Source organism: Panulirus ornatus, chromosome 42 (genome assembly GCF_036320965.1).
Source record: "Panulirus ornatus isolate Po-2019 chromosome 42, ASM3632096v1, whole genome shotgun sequence".
In the NCBI taxonomy this organism is placed as follows: domain Eukaryota; kingdom Metazoa; phylum Arthropoda; class Malacostraca; order Decapoda; family Palinuridae; genus Panulirus; species Panulirus ornatus.
In genome coordinates this window covers 29,318,622-29,330,728 of record NC_092265.1, presented here as the reverse complement: position 1 = coordinate 29,330,728, position 12,107 = coordinate 29,318,622, and positions in this window count along the sequence as shown.

Sequence of the window (12,107 nt, the reverse complement as noted above, 5' to 3'; positions counted from 1 at the left end):
TAATGACCATCAGCAGGTAAGGTCATCAAGCCGCACCATACATACGTCAGACAGTAACATCAGTTGTATAACAGGATGTATATATGTTGTTGGATTTAAGGGCTATCAGCTTGTGGTCATGAAGCCAGAATGTGAACCATAAGTTCAACATAAAATGATCATCCAGGTCCAGCAGGTAGCTGGAATTCGTGAGGATTTTTGGAGGGTTTTCGTGTTGTTGTGAGGAAGAGAAAGAGAGAAAGAGATGAAGAGGAGGAGGGTAACAAGTCCTGGTGTTCAACCCAGGTGCTCCATTGTCAGTCAAGCCAAATATCCAGAGTAATAGTAAAGTGGGTTAGTTTTGGGGTTTTAGGTTCATCGACCGCCTGAGTCAGTAAGGTCAACAAGTTAGTCATAACCACCACTCAAATATTGTTAAACACCTTCACCTGTTAATGATGGCTGTAGGGCCATACACACTCACTAAATATTTGACCCATATACGTAATCCTATTTTTCCTTTTTTCTTTTTTTTTTCTACTTTCCGCTCTATCAACTGCTGGGGTCATAACTGTGCTAAACGTCAAACTGTAACCACTATGCAAATCATCTTAAACACATTTTCCAGGGGTTCAAGATCATTTTAAGACCATACACGTTCTCACTGCATATATGACCTTGTTCCTACGATCAATGTTTAAGTCTAACGGAGAGCGACCTATGGAAGGTCATTAGGTCACTAATCCTTTATATATTCCACTTTAAAGTCACCTAACAATCCTTTCAACGTATTATTGTCTAAATAGTTGGGACAGGGAAATATAGGAAGATGTACGTTCAAGGAAGACATATACAATGACAGAGTTACGTGCAGCGACGACAAGTAGGACAGACAAACCTGAGAAATGGTTATTGTTGATGATTTGAACAGTATTATTATTATTACCACACATCACCAGCACACCTTTGATGGCGCTCCTACACCTTCGTGGCTGCTGCACTCTACACAGGAGCAGGGGATGATGGCACATATCTATGAAGCGAAAAGGTTTTCGATGAGACTGTGCTATTTCTTCCCTTCCCTGGTCAATGATACAGCCTTTCCTCAAGGTTACTTGTCATTCCTGGTGTAACGACTTACGGGTTGAGTCCGGTAACACCTTTTCAATAATAGTATGTGACAGAGTGGAGTGACCAGGATGAACAGCGTGTTCTGCACCTCAACTGATTGATTGTATGATAAGAATATAGAGAATTACACAGCATATATGTCACTTGCTCTCTGGCCATCTCTCCTACTTACATAAGTATACTTATGTATATCTCGCTTTTTAAACCAGGTATTCCCAATCATCAGTCCTTTTTCAGCACTTAAATCTACAAGCTCTTCACCATTTCCATTTACAACACTGAACACCCCATGTATACCAATCATTCCCTCAACTGCCACATTACTCACCTTTGCATTCAAATCACCCATCACTATAACCCGGTCTCGTGCATCAAAACCACTAACACACTCATTCAGCTGCTCCCAAAACACTTGCCTCTCTTGATCTTTCTTCTCATGCCCAGGTGCATATGCACCAATAATCACCCATCTCTCTCCATCAACTTTCAGTTTTACCCATATTAATCGAGAATTTACTTTTACACTCTATCACATACTCCCACAACTCCTGTTTCAGGAGTATTGCTACTCCTTCCCTTGCTCTTGTCCTCTCACTAACCCCTGACTTTACTCCCCAGACATTCCCAAACCACTCTTCCCCTTTACCCTTGAGCTTCGTTTCACTCAGAGCCAAAACATCCAGGTTCCTTTCCTCAAACATACTACCTATCTCTCCTTTTTTCACATCTTGGTTACATCCACACACATTTAGGCACCCCACTCTGAGCCTTCGAGGAGGATGAGCACTCCCCGCGTGACTCCTTCTTCTGTTTCCCATTTTAGAAAGTTAATACAAGGAGGGGAGGATTTCTGGCCCCCCGCTCCCGTCCCCTCTAGTCGCTTTCTACGACACGCGAGGAATACGTGGGAAGTATTCTTTCACCCCTATCCCCAGGGATAATATACATATATATATACATATACACATACACACACATACACACACATACGCACATATACACACACACACACATACATATATATACATATGAAAAATGTAAGAAACAATTTAGAAAACTGAAACTTCTAGCTTGAAATGAAATGAAATGAGAGCGTTATTGGATTAAGTGTTAATTGACAGGCGTGCGAAAGAGAGACTTTTGGATGTTAATGTGCTGAGAGGTGCAACTGGAGGGATGTCTGATCATTATCTTGTGGAGGCTAAGGTGAAGATTTGTATGGGTTTTCAGAAAAGAAGAGTGAATGTTGGGGTGAAGAGGGTGGTGAGAGTAAGTGAGCTTGAGAAGGAGACCTGTGTGAGGAAGTACCAGGAGAGACTGAGTACAGAATGGAAAAAGGTGAGAACAATGGAAGCAAGGGGAGTGGGGGAGGAATGGGATGTATTTAGGGAATCAGTGATGGATTGCGCAAAAGATGCTTGTGGCATGAGAAGAGTGGGAGGTGGGTTGATTAGAAAGGGTAGTGAGTGGTGGGATGAAGAAGTAAGAGTATTAGTGAAAGAGAAGAGAGAGGCATTTGGACGATTTTTGCAGGGAAAAAATGCAATTGAGTGGGAGATGTATAAAAGAAAGAGACAGGAGGTCAAGAGAAAGGTGCAAGAGGTGAAAAAAAGGGCAAATGAGAGTTGGGGTGAGAGAGTATCAGTAAATTTTAGGGAGAATAAAAAGATGTTCTGGAAGGAGGTAAATAAAGTGCGTAAGACAAGGGAGCAAATAGGAACTTCAGTGAAGGGCGCAAATGGGGAGGGGATAACGAGTAGTGGTGATGTGAGAAGGAGATGGAGTGAGTGTTTTGAAGGTTTGTTGAATGTGTTTGATGATAGAGTGGCAGATATAGGGTGTTTTGGTCGAGGTGGTGTGCAAAGTGAGAGGGTTAGGGAAAATGATTTGGTAAACAGAGAAGAGGTAGTGAAAGCTTTGCGGAAGATGAAAGCCGGCAAGGCAGCAGGTTTGGATGGTATTGCAGTGGAATTTATTAAAAAAGGGGGTGACTGTATTGTTGACTGGTTGGTAAGGTTAGTTAATGTATGTATGACTCATGGTGAGGTGCCTGAGGATTGGCGGAATGCGTGCATAGTGCCATTGTACAAAGGCAAAGGGGATAAGAGTGAGTGCTCAAATTACAGAGGTATAAGTTTGTTGAGTATTCCTGGTAAATTATATGGGAGGGTATTGATTGAGAGGGTGAAGGCATGTACAGAGCATCAGATTGGGGAAGAGCAGTGTGGTTTCAGAAGTGGTAGAGGATGTGTGGATCAGGTGTTTGCTTTGAAGAATGTGTGTGAGAAATACTTAGAAAAACAAATGGATTTGTATGTAGCATTTATGGATCTGGAGAAGGCATATGATAGAGTTGATAGAGATGCTCTGTGGAAGGTATTAAGAATATATGGTGTGGGAGGAAAGTTGTTAGAAGCAGTGAAAATTTTTTATCGAGGATGTAAGGCATGTGTACGTGTAGGAAGAGAGGAAAGTGATTGGTTCTCAGTGAATGTAGGTTTGCGGCAGGGGTGTGTGATGTCTCCATGGTTGTTTAATTTGTTTATGGATGGGGTTTTTAGGGAGGTAAATGCAAGAGTTTTGGAAAGAGGGGCAAGTATGAAGTCTGTTGGGGATGAGAGAGCTTGGGAAGTGAGTCAGTTGTTGTTCGCTGATGATACAGCGCTGGTGGCTGATTCATGTGAGAAACTGCAGAAGCTGGTGACTGAGTTTGGTAAAGTGTGTGGAAGAAGAAAGTTAAGAGTAAATGTGAATAAGAGAAAGGTTATTAGGTACAGTAGGGTTGAGGGTCAAGTCAATTGGGAGGTGAGTTTGAATGGAGAAAAACTGGAGGAAGTGAAGTGTTTTAGATATCTGGGAGTGGATCTGGCAGCGGATGGAACCATGGAAGCGGAAGTGGATCATAGGGTGGGGGAGGGGGCGAAAATTCTGGGGGCCTTGAAGAATGTGTGGAAGTCGAGAACATTATCTCGGAAAGCAAAAATGGGTATGTTTGAAGGAATAGTGGTTCCAACAATGTTGTATGGTTGCGAGGCGTGGGCTATGGATAGGGTTGTGCGCAGGAGGATGGATGTGCTGGAAATGAGATGTTTGAGGACAATGTGTGGTGTGATCGAGTGAGTAACGTAAGGGTAAGAGAGATGTGTGGAAATAAAAAGAGCGTGGTTGAGAGAGCAGAAGAGGGTGTTTTGAAGTGGTTTGGGCACATGGAGAGAATGAGTGAGGAAAGATTGACCAAGAGGATATATGTGTCGGAGGTGGAGGGAGCAAGAAGAAGAGGGAGACCAAATTGGAGGTGGAAAGATGGAGTGAAAAAGATTTTGTGTGATCGGGGCCTGAACATGCAGGAGGGTGAAAGGAGGGCAAGGAATAGAGTGAATTGGAGCGATGTGGTATACCGGGGTTGACGTGCTGTCAGTGGATTGAATCAAGGCATGTGAAGCGTCTGGGGTAAACCATGGAAAGCTGTGTAGGTATGTATATTTGCGTGTGTGGACGTGTGTATATACATATGTATGGGGGGGGTTGGGCCATTTCTTTCGTCTGTTTCCTTGCGCTACCTCGCAAACGCGGGAGACAGCGACAAAGTATAAAAAGAAAAAAAAAATATATCACTTGCAAGGATCAAGCCAGGGATGAAGCATAGATAACTAGAAGGGTAGAATACCTTTACCTGGGATCAGTAGCACCTGTGGTAATGGACACAGCTTTGTAATGCTTGATCACTTACAACTGATCAACTTTAATACGAAAGTCTTAGGTATTGTCCCTCAGGAAAACTTTTTATAAACATTTATAAAACACATATATATGTTAGATATACACTATCTCTAGAATATATCTTTACCTGGGACATGTAACACTTGTGTGGATAGACACAGCTTTGTAATGCATGATCCATTACACGAAATGAACTTCACTAACGAAGAGTTATACAACGCGTCGTTGAAGAACATTAATCAAATACCTATACAGAATTTTTATGTTATGTAAAAGATATTTCTTGATAGTAGTAAACACAAGAAATGGTGACGAAAGAAAAGGGATGTAGAGGTAAATATTTTGTTAAAAAATGAAATACTCCTGCCTTAAACTAGCTCCTTGCAATGGATTTTGTTTTAGATACCCACAGTAAGATATATTGTGTGATTAATCACTATAAATGTTTATGTTTAACTGATCTTTTATTTCTTATAGTATTTCACTGATTCAGGTTTAAGAACCTTGGTTTTGAACAACCATTATAATGCAACACAATACATATTTACCATAAATAAATCATTTATCACAATAACCATTATGTTTGTACCAGATTCTTTACGTCTTCAATCACGTTTAATATATAAAGAATTTTTCCGCCACATTTCAATACATAACATATATCTACACGTGTGGAAATATATGTATATGTTTTTATGAATTTTTCTTTGGCTTTTATAATCAAGGTGTAAGATATCCGTCTGAAGAAAATACTAGATAATATTATAGGTTATGTGTGTGTGTGTGTGTGTGTGTGTGTGTGTGTGTGTGTGTGTGTGTGTATGTGTGTCTGTGTGTGTGTGTGTGTGTGTGTGTGTGTGTGTGTGTGTGTGTGTGTGTGTGTGTGTGTGTGTGTTTGTGTGTGTGTGTGTGTGTGTGTGTGTGTGTGTGTGTGTGTGTGTGTGTGTGTGTGTGTGTGTATGTGTGTGTGTGTGAGTGCACACAGGAGTGAAAACATATTTTACACTTACAAGGTTAAAAGACGGGGCAACACGAATGTACAAATCCTTCCTCAAAAGACTCACGTGATAATGATTAAAGTAGTACACACACACACACACACACACACACACACACACACACACACACATACAGAGCGGCGCCTTCAATTTTTGATGTAGATTGATTTCCTATCTTAGTTTCGTCTACGGAATTCTACGTCTTCAGTTCAGCACACCATTGTGGTAATGAATGGAAAGTCACCACATTTACAAGCCGAGTGCACGTAGCTTATCCCACCTCGTTAGAGAGAAAACTTACCTGCATTTGAATCAATGAACGGGAACAGAGAAGACAAAGTTTTATTATACATTTATTATACAACTATATAATTTATATTATATACATTACCACATTTCCTGCACTTTCCATCACAAATTTGCTGAGGTCATAACCTTGTACTTACCATTACCTTACAACCTTAAGGATGGTGGTCTACAACACCTCTAGATTGATGGAGAAAACGAAAAGATTCGTTTTACTATTAAGACCACAGAAATGCGGTAATTCCACTTCACTACCACTAACTACTCGTTATTTTACTTGTAGATTTTCACGGCTAAGATTTTCATCCTCTGAGCGAAGCCATACAATAATCGTCCTTATCTACTCTGAGCATTGGATAGCCTCCTGATGATCAAGATTGCTGTTTTGGTTGTCCGTTTCTCTTGTTACTGGTGCGCCTCACTGCACACCTTACATGAGTGCCTTCCACAGTATTAGGGACAGCTGCTGGGCCTCACTGTAGCTACTTCTGGGACGGTTGCCAATCTTCCTCGTATTCCCTCATGACCACAGCGCCAAACCGACTCCCGCCATCAGGCCGAAACGCACAAACATTTCTGACAAAATTGAGACAACCACTTTCGCGTCAGTTTTGACACCAAGTGAATTTATACGACAATTACGCTCAAGATGCTTGGTTTTTCGTTCATGGATTGAACAGAAGCAACCAACGATGGTTGCTACTGCCCAATCCATGAAGTCCCCCCCACCACGGAAAGGTAACCAAGCTTCGGGGGGGATGGGTGTTTACCCTGACGCCAACGGAGAAACTCAATACAATATTTTTATTATAACTTTCCTTAATCTTGAAAAATGAATCAATCAGAGGGAACAATAGCCCCAGCCATATGAAGATTGGCTAACCGTATCCTTGCACATTGTGTAGAAAGTGATTTCTTTGAGGGTTGCTTTATGGAAGGCACGGTAGCGTCATAAGGGTTTCATTTTTTCTTTGAAGACGAAGGAAATTATCCCCGTGAATTTATGTATTTTTTTGGGGCGGGATAATGTTCCCATTTTTTTTCTTTCTTTGTTCAACGTCCCTACGTAGATATTATGTGTCATCCACTACTGGGAGAAAGCCAGACTTCCGCCAGATTAACGTAATCCTTGGCGAGGCCAAACTAAAGTTGTCTTGGTGTTGGTTCCTCAGTGATAACCCAAACACAAACACAAACACACCTCCAGTGTCCACTCTAGGGCCGTGTTCTCCTGCAGCACCAGCAGGAAGAAAGAACTCAGGTTCCTCACCAACTGAATCTTTTGGCACGGGGAGCGTGTGTCATCTCGACACGCCTTTTAACGCCCGTACGTGGTGCAGAGTGCAGTCGGTCTGTAACGTAGGACATGTCATGTGTTATTGGTCCCAGTCGGTCTAGAACGCTGGGCCTGACATGTGTTGGGGGACCAAGTCGGTCTTGAATGGTGGGCCTGACGTGTGTTGGGGGACCAAGTCGGTCTTGAATGGTGGGCCTGACAAGTGGGGTGGGCTGCATTTCCTCATGGATGGTGGGTCTGGTAGGGAGTGTGGGCTGCAGTGCCACTTGAGTGGGCGAGGTCACTTGGTCAGCATCAGTGGGACGGTAAGGTTTCACTTTTGCACAGCGACCGTTGACGGAAAGTGGTGTTACGTTGGCAAGAAGTGCCTTCTTGTAGGAGGCATAGCAGGGGTACTGGATGACGGCAATCCCGCGGTGGTTCTCGTAGGTCGTGTAGGACTGCATGTCGAAGAGAACGATGTCGCCGAACTGCTTGAAGAATTCCCAGACGTTCGTCCTTGAGATTTTGTATGGAACGTTGACGACCCTGATGGTATACCTCTGCAGGACGGTTTTGAGAACCCCTTGCAACTGCTCGTTGGTGGGCACGATGACATGTATGTCGTCATCATCGCAGCCCAACTCATCTATATGTGGGAGTCGGGTCTCGTGTGGTGGACGGTCCAGCAAATCCTCCTCATCGTGGAAAGGCAGGTAGGCCTGGTCAAGGAGGGCGACCCAGAGCACCTGCTGCTGCTCGACCACCTCCACAACTGAGCTTTTTGCAAAATCTTCCATGTTGAAGATACTATGATTACGTTGTGCACTTTACGAAGTAACCTCGGTTATCCTTGTATGTCCACAAATATAGTGAGTCTATATTGATATGGAAAAATATAGTAAGGTACCCCCATGCTCTAATATCCCACATAGAAATAAAAGCATAGTCGACTTCATACAAACAAAAGCATGTCGACTTCGGCGATTTTGAATGCAGAGACCATCTAAAATATTGTAGGTGGGTTAATGGTTGTTACATGGTGACCAGGGGTACAGGTGAATGGGACAGACTGGATATAGTGAAGATCCACAGGTGGGACAGACAGGGTATAGTGAACATCCATAGATGGGACAGACTGGGTACAGTGAAGATTGATAGATGGGACTGACAGGGTATAGTGAATATCCATAGATGGGACAGACTGGGTACAGTGAAGATCGATAGATGGGACAGACAGGGTATAGTGGATATCCATAGATGGGACAGACTGGGTACAGTGAAGATCGATAGATGGGACAGACAGGGTATAGTGAATATCCATAGATGGGACAGACTGGATATAGTGAAGATCGATAGATGTGACAGACAGGGTATAGTGAATATCCATAGATGGGAGAGACAGGGTGTAGTGAAGATGCATAGATGGGACTAACAGGGTACAGTGAAGATTCGTAGATGGGACAGACAGGGTATAGTGAAGATCCATAGATGGGACAGACAGGGTATAGTAAAGATGTGTAGATGGGACACACATTATAATGAATTGATTGATGGGACAGTCCGACAGGGTATAGTGAAGATTGGTCGATGACTAATCAACTACCGCGGAGGCGTAGCACAGAAATTATTGGGCCGCAGAGAACCAATCACCAATTTCGCAAGCAGCAGCGGTCCACCAATGGGAAGTCGACGCACAGTAGCGCTGCCCAAGTGGCTACCTGGGAAACAATATGGAGGAGTGGCCACGCCCGGACACTGGTACTAGTACTTTTAACAATGTTATATGGTTGTGAGGCATGGGCTCTCGATAGTGTTGTGGGAAGGAGGATGGAGGTTTCGGAAATGAAATGTTTGAGGAATGTATTTAGTGTGAGGCGGCTTGATCGAGTAAGTAATGAAAGGCATGTTTACCAAATGGCGTCCTAGCTACGTTATATTTCTCTCTTGTGTCTCCCCTGATGATGTGATTATTACACGAAGGTGCACTTGGGAACTTATCGTGTTTCATTTTCCCCGTGGACTCATAGGAATATATATATATATATATATATATATATATATATATATATATATATATATATATATATATATATATATATATATATATATATATATATATATATTATTGTTATTATTATTATACTTTGTCGCTGTCTCCCGCGTTTGCGAGGTAGCGCAAGGAAACAGACGAAAGAAATGGCCCAACCCACCCCCATACACATGTATATACATACGTCCACACACGCAAATATACCTACCTACACAGCTTTCCATGGTTTACCCCAGACGCTTCACATGCCTCGATTCAATCCACTGACAGCACGTCAACCCCGGTATACCACATCGCTCCAATTCACTCTATTCCTTGCCCTCCTTTCACCCTCCTGCATGTTCAGGCCCCGATCACACAAAATCTTTTTCACTCCATCTTTCCACCTCCAATTTGGTCTCCCTCTTCTCCTCGTTCCCTCCACCTCCGACACATATATCCTCTTGGTCAATCTTTCCTCACTCATTCTCTCCATGTGCCCAAACCACTTCAAAACACCCTCTTCTGCTCTCTCAACCACGCTCTTTTTATTTCCACACATCTCTCTTACCCTTACGTTACTCACTCGATCAAACCACCTCACACCACACATTGTCCTCAAACATCTCATTTCCAGCACATCCATCCTCCTGCGCACAACTCTATCCATAGCCCACGCCTCGCAACCATACAACATTGTTGGAACCACTATTCCTTCAAACATACCCATTTTTGCTTTCCGAGATAATGTTCTCGACTTCCACACATTCTTCAAGGCCCCCAGAATTTTCGCCCCCTCCCCCACCCTATGATCCACTTCCGCTTCCATGGTTCCATCCGCTGCCAGATCCACTCCCAGATATCTAAAACACTTCACTTCCTCCAGTTTTTCTCCATTCAAACTCACCTCCCAATTGACTTGACCCTCAACCCTACTGTACCTAATAACCTTGCTCTTATTCACATTTACTCTTAACTTTCTTCTTCCACACACTTTACCAAACTCAGTCACCAGCTTCTGCAGTTTCTCACATGAATCAGCCACCAGCGCTGTATCATCAGCGAACAACAACTGACTCACTTCCCAAGCTCTCTCATCCCCAACAGACTTCATATATATATTTCTTCTTTCTTTCATACTATTCGCCATTTCCCGCGATAGCGAGGTAGCGTTAAGAACAGAGGACTGGGTCTTTGAGGGAATATCCTCACCTGGCCCTCTTCTCTGTTCCTTCTTTTGGAAGAAAAAAAAAAAAAAAAAAAGAATACTTCCCACGTATTCCTTGTGTGTCGTAGACGGCGACATTAAAGGGAGGAAGCGTGGGAGCTGGAAATCCTCCCCTCTCGTTTTTAGTTTTTCATAAGAAGGAACAGAGAAGGGGGCCAAGTGAGGATTTCTCTCAAAGGCTCAGTCCTCTGTTCTTAACGCTACCTCGCTAACGAGGGAAATGGGGAGGAGTGGGTGAGGGAGGGGTTATGTGTTTCCAGCAAGTAGGTGTTGCCGCCATATTGGAAAAGTTAGTTATTTACGCATATCATGACGTAGCATAACATAAACAATTTAACATTTTATGAATAGTAGGGACGATGCTTAGTAATTTAGGACACTATGAACTAATGTTTTGTTTTATTTAGCAATTACAGGTGAGCAACTGATATTAATCTTGGGACATGTGGCATCTTTCCCCAGCCCCTCCAGCCCACACTCTCACTCCTTCATACCCACTCACCTCAAGCTTGGTCACAGCAAATTTGTAAGTTATCTATAATTTTATTCCCTCCAGAATAACATAACATTTTGTTAGTGCTTTTGGAAGCATCTAGAATAAGCGGGGCAGTGTAATGTGGGGTTATAAAAGTGTCAGAATGTGGCATCACAGACGGCAGCGTCAGCTAGCACATCCACCTTAATTCACCAAAGGAAGTAAGTTATTTAACAACTAATGGCGGCCAGCCAAATGTATTATGTCTATAAAACGAATAAAACTTAAAATATGGACTTATGAATTGCTTTTTATTAAGAGAAACTGCAAAGACAAAGAAGACCTGTGGACGCGAGAGGAGGAGGTAGTTGCCAGATACCGCCATATTTGTCCAAAACATTTTACAGACTATGACGTCATACTTGAGACAATGTACCGGCTGGAGTGATGACGTCATGGAGGTTGACGTCACCAGGTGTGTTGTTGTAGCTGGAGTATTGTTAGTGTTGTGGCAGGTGACCGTCATCTTATTTCCAATCAGCCAGCCACAGTGGTTCACTACCATCCTGGATGGTGGTCAAAATATAGTCAACAATATTAGTAATGATGGCGTTATTTTAGGTGACATTAATGGCGGCAACTGTATTGGTGAGTTGGCGACTCATATAATAATGTGAGAGAAGTTGTCTTATGGTCACGTGAGTACCTGACCTTGTTCAAATGACAATGTTAATATATCATTATCATCATCATCTATGTGTAGTGATGATGATGATGAATGATGGTGTAAACATGACCCAGAAAGATGGGCCAGGAAGATGGTGGCTATTAGACACATTGGTTGTGGCAAGAAATATTGTGGAGACAAAGTTAGCGTTGTAACATATAGAACATGGGAGACCTGCACTCACACCCACCTACCCTCCCACCCAGCCACCCAGCCAACCACCCAGCCACCCACC